This window comes from Triticum urartu, chromosome 1, assembly GCF_003073215.2.
Source record: "Triticum urartu cultivar G1812 chromosome 1, Tu2.1, whole genome shotgun sequence".
In the NCBI taxonomy this organism is placed as follows: Eukaryota; Viridiplantae; Streptophyta; class Magnoliopsida; order Poales; family Poaceae; genus Triticum; species Triticum urartu.
In genome coordinates, this window is record NC_053022.1 from 417,718,110 (window position 1) to 417,729,372 (window position 11,263).

Sequence of the window (11,263 nt, forward strand, 5' to 3'; positions counted from 1 at the left end):
CGACGTTATTGGTACACGTTGTAGTCGTTGTAGTCGAACTTGATGGGTCCTGGGTGTCGTGGTACTTGGCGCAATCCGAGGCAATGGTAGTTGTACACCGAAACGAGTTGCACTTGGAGTATCCTCAGAGAGTGTACTTGTTCGGCCATCGGTCTTGACGTGATCCCGTGGGATGGTACTTGACAAAAATCCTCAGAGATGGTATTAGGCGTGGGGCTGCCTCGAAATGACAAAAGTCAGAGGACGACCCGCGGAGATGTCGTGCGGCAGCAGCAGGATGAAGGCTCAGAGGCCTACGGCTGGATGCGGTCAGGGCAGGAGGCAGCTCGAGGAAGTGACGCGGTGAAGACGGGCAGCTGGTCCATCGAGGAAGCAGCATGGTTGAGCCTTGGCATGCTAAACCTGCTGGCGGCCTAAGCGAACGACACAGAGGAGGGCTCGAAGCGAAGCAGGGGCGTCGACGTGGAGATTGACGACGGGGACTTGAAGCGTGGTTCCGGCAGTGCCGGGAACGGCGAAGACGAGTGGATCCGAGTCGGTCGGCGCCGGATCCGGGCAAACGGCGGCACGAACGGAGCTCAGGGGCGGAGGAGCTTGAGCGCGGGACGGAAGGCTGGTGGTGTTGGCGCTCCTGCGGCTGGACTCCGGTGACGAGGAGGGGGAAAGGGGAACGGGACGAGGGTGTGGCGATGCTCTCTCACCCTGTGAGTGGCGGCGCCAGGAGGAGAACGAAGGGAGAGAGCTGGGGATCGGGTGCGGGCGATCGAAGAGAGGGGCGCGCGCGTGCTGGGGAGCTCCTCTCCCTTGCGATGCGGTGCAGGTGCGTGAGGCGGTGGGAGGAGGAACGAGGAGGAGGGGATTGGATCGGGAGAGGTGGTTCGGGCGCCTAGGGTTAGAGCTGGTTGGGCCTTGGGCCTTAGCAGGAAAAAGAATGGGCCGACCTAGCAGGCCTAAGAGGCCGGTGGGTGGGTTTGGTTGAGCAAAAGGGCCGGACTGATGGGGCTGCTCTCCCTCTCTGTGCTCTTCTTATTTCCCTTCACAGAAAACAATTAAAGAGGAGAAAAAGAAAGAGGGGGGTTAGGGGAAGAAGTTGGACACGCGGATAAATTTCCCGGACTCACAAAAATGTTCTCGTTCCAAGAAAATAGAAATGGCCAAGATTGAAAGATGAAATTCAAATAATTTGAATAGGAAGTGAGGTTTGGGAAGGTCCAAAAATGTTCAGATTTTTGGTGGAGCTCCGGAATATGATGAAAGAATATATATGGCAAGGTTGGAGACCAAGAATTAAGATAGCAAAGGCATTGGGATATTTTGCAAGTGTGTTTATGGGTGATTCCAAATTATTGGAATATAATTTTTATAGCTCCCTAAAATATTGGGAGAATATGTTTTAAAGAGAAATCACCATAGTGAATATCCCTCGATTTAAATGAATCGAAGATCCATACAATTTAATTGGTTGAGTTTTAAGAAGAGGTGCAAGATGACATGATGCAATGCACATGAAAAAAATGAAAGCAACGAACCAAACAAATCACACGACGAATCTCGGAAATCATGGAAGGCATCTGAAGCTCCGGTCTTGGGGCATTACAACACTCCACCACTACAAGAGGACCTCGTCCCGAGATCTAGAATGGCACTAGAGGGAAAACGAAAGAGGAAGAGGAAAGGTAAAACTAAGTTGCTTCTTTGACAAATGAGTGAAACCACGAACCTTGAGATGTTAAACCATTTTGAAATAAAGAATACAATGGAGGTGAACGAGATTGCTAACACTCCGTTAGCAAAGAAGAACAAAGAACATGATGAGAACCAAGAGCTTAGGGGATAAGATAGATTTTGAAGCCACTCTGGTTAAAACAAGATAGAGAAGGAATAAGAATGATATAATTTGGACATCACTCCGACTGAAAATGGAAGGAATTAACATGAACTTGGGAAGATGGGATGATACTTGATGAAATCAACAACACACTGCCTCCGGAACTATTGAAAAATGGCACAAGGGGTAAGAAAGATTTCAGACATCACTTTGGTTGAGGAAGGAGGCAAAACATGATAATATGAGAGAGCTCGAATGAAAACACGACACTCTGGTTAAATGGATAAGCAAGGAAAATAACATGATCTCCAAAATGAGATGATGGGTCGAAGAAAACATCACAATGCCTTCGGGATGAATGAAAGAGTGGAATCAAGAGAACAGAGAAGAGAACAACATCTTCGACAACCAGCCACTCACGAGAAAAAGATTTGATTGAGAGCTAGAAAAGATAAAAAAACTTCTACCACCGAGATGATAAGAGAACTTCAATCATAGGTAAACATCACAAAGAGCAACATTCCCAATGGAAGGCTTTAGGGTAAATATATACCAAGATAACTCCAAGGAAGAAAGTGATGGGTTTAAATACCTCATTCCTGACAACTTGCGAATCATGAAACACGAAAGAAATTTTCAAGAATGACATAACACCACCTTAAGAGACAAGATAGAAAGAATTGTACTTTGGAATGCAAGATGAAGAATACTTGAGCTCCTCTTAAAAGAATCTCGATGAACACTTTGAGAAGGAATTAAATCCTTGTTGAACCATCATGCAGAGCCTCCTTGAAGAACTTCGGTAACAAAATGATGATAAAAAGAAAGAGAAGTTGAAAGAACAAGGTGAGCCTTGTAATGATTTAGATGGAGCTTCGTGACGAGATCACAGAGAAAAGTTGCAACTCCGGAAAAGAAAGATGGACAACTTGAAACCAAGAATGTGATATGATGAACAAACTCTAGAAAGAAAAGATTAATCACCTCGAGGAAATAAAAAAAGATTTACTGTATGCTTATCATTTATCAATAAATTGATGACACACAATGGATTTGGCATACTACTCATTCTCATTGGCAAGGATTGAGGAAAGATATAGCGTAAACTTGAGAAGGTCTTCGACGAAGCACCGGTAGGATTGGAAAGAACGAATGAATCTATATGATAACGTAGGAAGAAGAATCTTGAACAAAGCACCGTAAGAATTGAAAATGGAAGTAGTAGAGGCACCATTCACCGGGAAGAATTGGAAAAATTGAATGAAGATACTTGAGAGAATTTGATACAAGAGAACGAAGAGATCCCGAGCTGATTAGAGAATACTTGAACGATGCCCCAAAAGAATTTGATAGCGAGAGCTGGAAGCGGGAATGAATAATTCTGAGATGATGGGCTCCGGAGAATCAAACTGAAAGGACTCCTGAATTGCTCCGGATGGGTGAAAAGAATTCTCACAATCAAAAATAATTATGAGAGCGTGGCAACAAGCTTGAACTATGAATCTTTGGAAGAACGGGTAAGGATTTAAGAGGAACTCTTCTTAGGTCTTCAAAATCTATGAATGACAACGAGAAACACCACCATGAATTTTTGAGACACTCCGGAATGAAGAATAGAAAGGTTGAACCAACGATGAAAGAATTTGGAATATCTTCAAGAAAGACATATGACTGATGACAATCCATTCTTACGTCAAACTTGGAAAAGAATTTAAGAGTAACTCCGGAAAAAATAAGAAGAGTCAGGTAAGATCCTGGGAAAGGACCTGTGAGTTAGGGCCCACTCAAAAGAAACACCGTTGAAATGATTTCAAAGAGAGTGTGCCGGTTGAATTAAATGGCTTGAATGAGATAACATCCTCAAAAGAACTTAAGCGAATTGAAAATGGAAACTTGAATCTTCTGAGATATCTTCAGCACTCCGGAAATGAATAGAGAGAGGTGAGCGATTAAGAGGTGCACCGGCATGGGAAAGCATATGAAACGAGGACATGATATGATCTACAAAGCTTGAATTGAATCCACCGGAGAAGAAAAAGAACGAAGAATGATTAACTTGTAGATCAGCTTCATGAGAACCACCAAGTAAGAACATTGAAGGAAACGAATGAAGAGACTTCGCATGAATAAAATGGATACTTGATTAAGAATTCTGAGTCCTTGAAGAAAAGGGTGGGAGGGCGGGAAAAACAAAGGCAACTTGGAGCATATGGAATGGAACAAACACCATTGAGAAAAACTTAGAATTGATCTTGCGGATGTTGAAAATGATCGGATCCACTTGAAGAGAAGCACACTAGTAGAAAAGAATTAACATGACCATCTCGATGATTAAGAAGGATTAGTATTCACATAGAAGTGTGAGAACACCATTTAGGGAAGGAATGGAATCAACACCTGACATTGAAGCAACTCGAATACCATCACTCAAAACAAAACAAAGGATTGGCTTGCAGAATAAGCTGGAACAAACATATGATAGACCCCATATTGTATCATGTGTCTATTGGAAAGATATCCTATGTGATACTTGAATTCCCACTTATAAACTCCCGAAACTTTCTGGTTATGCAATCAGGTGTTGGGGATACAGGGGAAGCATAATATCTCACCCAAACCAACAATCCTACATCCAGCTGTATCCATCCTTCAACACATAACCAAGAAACCTTCGGAAATCGTGTACCTCAAACTACGAAAAGCATCCGTTATACGAGTTATGGCAATACTCCCGAACTCTCGCCCCAGTACTGGGTGGCATCGAGGTTATCTCACCAAAAACTGCATAAAAGAGATTTTCGATGTCGGCGAACTCAGGTATTCCAGAACTGCAACGATAAAATTGTGACGACAACACCTTGGAGCTCAACTCCCCGGGACACTGCCACAACCCCTAAATGTCAGGAGGCACCAAGAACAATGTTCTCGCCACAAGACTATTCGCACGATTCCAAGATACACGCGTGATACTAAAAAAATCGTGAAATTTGAGGAGAGAAAAGTCAAAACTTCTACGTCAGGAGGCCTCACCAGAGCGACAAAGGGATTGAGGAGTAAAAAGAATCCTACTATCACAGCCCTAGCTTTGGCCTCTGCTTGTCATTGTATACGCATCCATGCATCATATTAAATTCAAGGAAATTGAATTGAGGGAATTCTCAAGCCTTAGAAACTTTTAAAAATGATGAACATTAAATCCTTTTCAAATGAGCCCAAGAAAATGTTCCTGTTAATCTCTGGGAATATTGGCAAGAGGTAAATTAAAACCAATATTTTTGGTATATCAGAAATATTTGTTTTGGTCATTTGAATTAATCCAATATGTATTTCATTTGGGGCTATAAAATGATATCTATAGTTTTATAGTCTCAAACAATTTGAAACATGGTGTGAACCTCTGGAATAATTCAGTGAGTGCCCACAAGAAGTTTCAGATTTTATAAAATGGTTTGGTATTTAAAACAAAACAAAACAAAACAAAACAGATTGAAATAAATAGAAAATAGTAAAAACAGAAGGAAATAAGACAGAGAAGAGAGAAAGAGACCCACCTGGCCTTACCTGGCCCAGCAGCCGGGCTCCTGTTCAGGCCCAGCCCGCCAGGGGTAGCCTTGTCTTCCTCCTATCGCCAGTAGGCAGAGGGGAAGCAGTGCACGATGCCCGCGCGCGCCGGCACGCAGCTGCCTGCCTGGCTCCCCCTCGACGCACCTAGACGATGCCACAGAGACGCCCCGAGATCCCTCTCTCCTCTCCCTCACTCGCTGCTCTCTCTCCCCTCCCCTGTCTTGCTCTCTTCCCCACCACCGAGCGTGCCCGTCGCCGCCGCTCACTGTTGTCGCGCCCTAAGCCACCGCCTCGCCTCCCCGACGTATCCCTCGTCGCCGCCACGTTGTCCTGAAGCTTCGCGCCTATTCACGCAAGCCAAGGAGCCCCGCAACATCGGCGACGTTGTCGTGTTCATCGTCAGGCGCCGGAGATCGTCGTCGCCGATTCGTCGCCCTGAGCGCATCCCTGAGCTCTCTGGTGACTCCTTCGGATCGGCTGTGAGCCACTACGTCGATCCCCCCTCTCCCCTAGCTCGTTTCCTTCCTTTAACACCGATGCCCGTTGAGGGAGTCCTGGATTAGGGGGTGTTCGGATAGCCGGACTATACCTTCAGCCGGACTCCTGGACTATGAAGATACAGGATTGAAGACTTCGTCCCGTGTCCGGATGGGACTTTCCTTGGCGTGGAAGGCAAGCTTGGCGATGCGGATATTCAAGATCTCCTACCATTGTAACCGACTCTGTGTAACCCTAACCCTATCCGATGTCTATATAAACCGGAGGGTTCTAGTCCGTAGGACAACTTCATCATACAACAATCATACCATAGGCTAGCTTCTAGGGTTTAGCCTCCTTGATCTCGTGGTAGATCTACTCTTGTACTACCCATATCATCAATATTAATCAAGCAGGAGTAGGGTTTTACCTCCATCGAGAGGGCCCGAACCTGGGTAAAAACATCGTGTCCCTTGTCTCCTGTTACCATCCGCCTAGATGCATAGTTCGGGACCCCCTACCCAAGATCCGCCGGTTTTGACACCGGCATTGGTGCTTTCATTGAGAGTTCCTCTGTGTCGTCGCAATCAGGAAGGATGCCTCTTCCTGTCTTTAAAGATGGCACCGTTGCTAAGGGAGCTTTGGCTGTCGGCCAAACTCTCCGGCTCGGCGGTTTTCTTATGACCGCCTGTTCGGCTGTTGCGCCGATGATGACCTCTCGGGTCATCAAAAGCAATCTTCATGTCAGCTCGGAACTCGCCGAGCAGTTAGATCCAATGGAGCTCTCTTCCATAAACGAGCTCTTGGATCGCATCGCCGCCCTGGGGATCACTACGGATTACGACCAGATTGGGCTTAAACCCGATCTAAGAGAAATTAACTCTCCCCAGGCCACCCACCACGTCGCCGTGGTAGAGGCGCAGTGCGGCGACCCTTCATCTATTTTAAGGACTAGCTACGTCCGAATTCCTGACCTCTCCAAGCCGGATACCCGCGGAGGGGAGGATGTAACTCAAGACCTGAGCTTAAAATCAGGCAACGGGCTAGACTCATTGGACAACATCCAAGAATCCAGACCTCAGAGTTCGGAAGCTCTTCGGCCTCTGAATCTTAGATTGGGCGAGGTTTCAGAATCAACGCCACCCGCCCACCCGAACATAAGCGATCTTTCCCAAATCAGGCAAAAGCTCGAGGAAACAGTACATCATTACTGGGCCAGATTCCTCCTGGTTATCAACAGGATAAAGGATTGCCGTACTGCCGTCTAACGGACCCCAATAAAACAGCATCCATCGGGGCACGATTAAACCCTGATATGGACGCCGCACTGCGAGAATTTCTACGTGAAAATTGGGACATCTTCGCCTGGCACCCTTCAGACATGCCAGGAATCCCACGCAGGCTGGCCGAACACAGCTTAAATATCCTAAAAGGATTCAAACCTATCAAACAAGCCCTTCGGCGTTTTTCCGAACCCAAGAGACAGGCTATGGGAGAGGAGCTAGCCAAGCTATTAGAGGCCGGATTCATTAGAGACATAAAACATCCGGACTGGCTAGCAAACTTGGTGATGGTACCAAAGAAGGACAAATCCTGGCGCCTGTGTGTCGATTTTAAAGACCTTAACAAGGCTTGCCCAAAGGATCCCTTCCCCTCCCCCGTATCGATCAAATTATCGATGCCACCGCAGGACACGATTCGTTGTGTTTCCTCGATGCATACTCCGTTACCATCAAATTAAGATGGCAGAATCAGACCAAGCCGCAACAGCATTCATCACACCATACGGCCCATTCTGCTTCAACACAATGCCCTTCGGGCCGAAAAACGCCGGCGCAACATATCAGCGCATGATTCAGACATGTCTGGCAAACCAGATCAGCAAGACAGTGGAGGCGTATGTGGATGATGTGGTCGTCAAAACAAGACATGTCGAATCTCTAGTAGACGACTTGAGGCTAACATTCGACAACCTCCGAAAATACGACATCAAGCTCAACCCAGAAAAATGCGTCTTCGGCGTTCCAGCCGGAAAGCTTTTGGGCTTCATTGTATCCGCTAGAGGAATTGAAGCAAATCCGGCCAAGATCCGAGCTTTGTTGCAACTGGATATCCCAAAGGACCTCAAACAAATACAAAAATTAACCGGATGCGTGGCGCTCTAAGCCGCTTTATCTCTCGCTTGGGAGAAAAGGCACTGCCCCTTTATCGCCTCCTTCGGCGCACCGAACACTTCGGGTGGACGGATGCTGCCACGGCTGGACTTGATGAAATAAAAGCCATATTGGCAACAAACCCAGTCCTGGCCGCGCCAAACACCGGCGAACCAATGCTATTGTACATTGCAGCAACCCATCAAGTTGTCAGCGCAGTACTCGTCGTCGAGCGGGAAACGGACGGACACAAACTCCCCCTTCAAAGGCCGATCTACTACGTGTCCACTGTCCTCACTCCATGCAAATCACGGTACCCGCATTATCAAAAGATTGCATACGCGGTATTCATGGCATCCCGAAAGCTACGCCATTACTTTCAAGAGTGTTCCATAACATGTCACACCCTGATTTTCATGGCACAACACTTAAGATGATAAATCATGATGAAGTGTGGTTTGGCAAAAACTTTTGCATTATTTGACTTTTTATTTGAATTGGTTTTCTCTCTGTGTTTTTCAAGTGCTCTTAAAAGTCAACATAGCTTCACCTTCTATACTTCATCTCCTTGCTCCAAACTTCTGCCCAATGATCATGCCATGTGTATAGTGCAATATAGTATTTTCTTACAAAAATAATTTAGCCAAAAAGTATTTTCTAAAAGTAGTTTTCCAAAAACCCTTGAATTGAGATTTGCACTTCAAGTACTTGATTTCAGGTATGAAAAATCTTTCAAAAGGTATATTTGAAACCTATTAGATATAGGATACCCAGAAACCACAAAAATATAATTTTAAAAGTTATTTTACTATTTTATTTAAAAGCTTTTTCTTAAGGCCAGAAATGGTCTTTAATAGGGAAAAATTATTTAATTGTTTTAAAAATATTTGTCAAAAATCAGGGAAACTCAGTGGGCATATATTTCCCATATATAAGAGTTTCAACACATGGTCATGTTCAAAATATTGGTCAAATCCCTCAAAACCCCTTCCTGGATATTTCAAGCTTTTGAAATATTTACAAAGGAAATATTTTCCAAAATTTCCAAGAAAATTCTAGCATGTCACATATGACATGTTTGATGATTTTGGCAAGTATCATGTCATGGAGAATAGTATAACCCCATGAAATCCCCTCAAAACCATTTCTGTCCATTTTGAAGTTTGAGCAACCTTACATTGCCAAACATGTCCAAATGTTCTCAAACCTTGTGAACATACTCAAATGGTCTAATAATTCATCTAGACCAAATGGCACAAGTTGGAGAAAATGTTACATTGATCAAAGTGCCTCAAAACCCTCTCTGACCAGAATCAAATTTGAACAAGTTTGTACTACCAACTTTCTCTCCTTAACCTCAACTTTTGTGGACATGTTCAGAGCCTCAAATGATGACACTAAACTAAGTGGTGCATCAAGGAGAATAGATTTGCATGACTAATTCTTGAAAAGTCCATTTCTGCTAATTTCTAGGGTTTACAAAAGCTGCATTGGCAACTTTGCCCAAATGAACTCAATCTTGGTGGAACCCCTTATTATCTCATGCCATTTGACCCTGTCAAGCCTCATGACAATAGGAGTTCATCTTCTTGCCCAAACCAGCAACAAACACCTTCTTCCATTTTACTAAAACCCCTGTTTTGACCACTTCCACTCTTCTCCATGGCCTCAACTCTTTACCACGGCCCCTCCTAGTCCCCTTGCACCTCCAGTAGCAATGGCAAACCCATAGCTCAATTATTGGAGGGGGGAAACCCCACTTTCTCTCTCTGGACAGCATATTTCCCTCTCTCCCTCAACCTCTCTCCTCTCCTACTGGCTGTCCAGGGCATCCAAGGCCCTCTCCCCTTTGTTTACTCCTCCCTAAACAATCTAGACACAAGTGGCCGCGCCCTACAAGCCAAAGGCATGCCCTGGCATGCAATTGGCGTGCTCCAGAGAGCGCTACAGTGCACACCCGCACTGTAGCCGCCCCCTGCCAAGCACCTCCGGCCACCTCGGGCCTCCCCAGCGCGCGCGACGATGCTCCTCGACATCCGCGTCACGCTACACTATCGGCCCCCTCCTCTCTCTCCCTCTCCGGCTCTCCTCGCATGCTGACAGAGCGTCGCCCGAGCGCGCCAGTCATTGCCCACGATGGGGACCCACTCTGCCGCGTTCCCCGCTCCCTCTCTTCTCCCCCTGGGCGTAGTGGACCCCCACGAGCACCCCAAACACACTCAAACAGACCCCCGTGACCCGTGGCGACAGCAACGAGCTCGCCGGCGCAAAAGTCCACGGTGGACCATCGCGCGGCTATATAAGCCCGCCCCGGGCCGTTCCAGTGGCACCCGCCTCCTCCTCACACCCCCAAGAACGCGCCCGCACCACCCAATCAACCCCGGAGAGCTTCTATGCTCGGGATCGACCGGAGCTCCGCCGCCTCGGTCGACCGTTGATCTCGCGGTACAACCCCTCTTCGCCCCCGCTCTTGCTTGATCTGGAACCACCAGACCTCACTGACCCATTCCCCTCTTTCTCCTGCTCCTATTGCAACTCGGAACGAGCTAACCAAGCACCTCCCGAAGCTCCTCCGCTGTGCCTCCTCGTCGCCGGTGAACCAGGCCACCCCGGCGACCAACTCCAGCACCACCCGAACAGGGACACGACGAGGAGTCCAGCGGTGCCATCAGCTCCCCCGCCGTGCCCGAAAACGTCGCCGGTGAGCTTGCCGCCCTCTCTGACCCTAGGTTCATGACAACGGCTGTGGGGCCCGTCAGTCAGCCTCACATACTGACGGGTGGGCCCCACCCGTCAGTTTTAAAACGCATGGGCGTGCGTACCGGTTCGCTACGTCGGCTGAAGGCGTATTTTGCCTTTACGCCTTCGACGCGGCAGCCTCCCGCGGGCTGAATCCCCTCTGGGCCTGCTGCGCTATGGCCCTTCTGGCCCAGTTGCACAGTGTTGCTTCTCCTTTTTCTTTTTCTGGAAACTTGCAAAAATTCCACAGGATTAAATATTAATCCAAATGCAATAATTCCAACTCCCATATTTTTCTAAAAATCCCACCTATTTAATGGTGTAACTTTCATAAATATCCCAGCCTACCTTATGTACCCCATGAATAGAAACTTCATGGAGTACTCAGTCACGTTGGTTGTCACTTTTACTTGGTGACCTACTCGTCTAACTGAAGATGGAAGAAGAATCGTTCAGCTGGTTAAGGAACATCTGAAGATCGCCATGCCAAGGAGGAAGAACT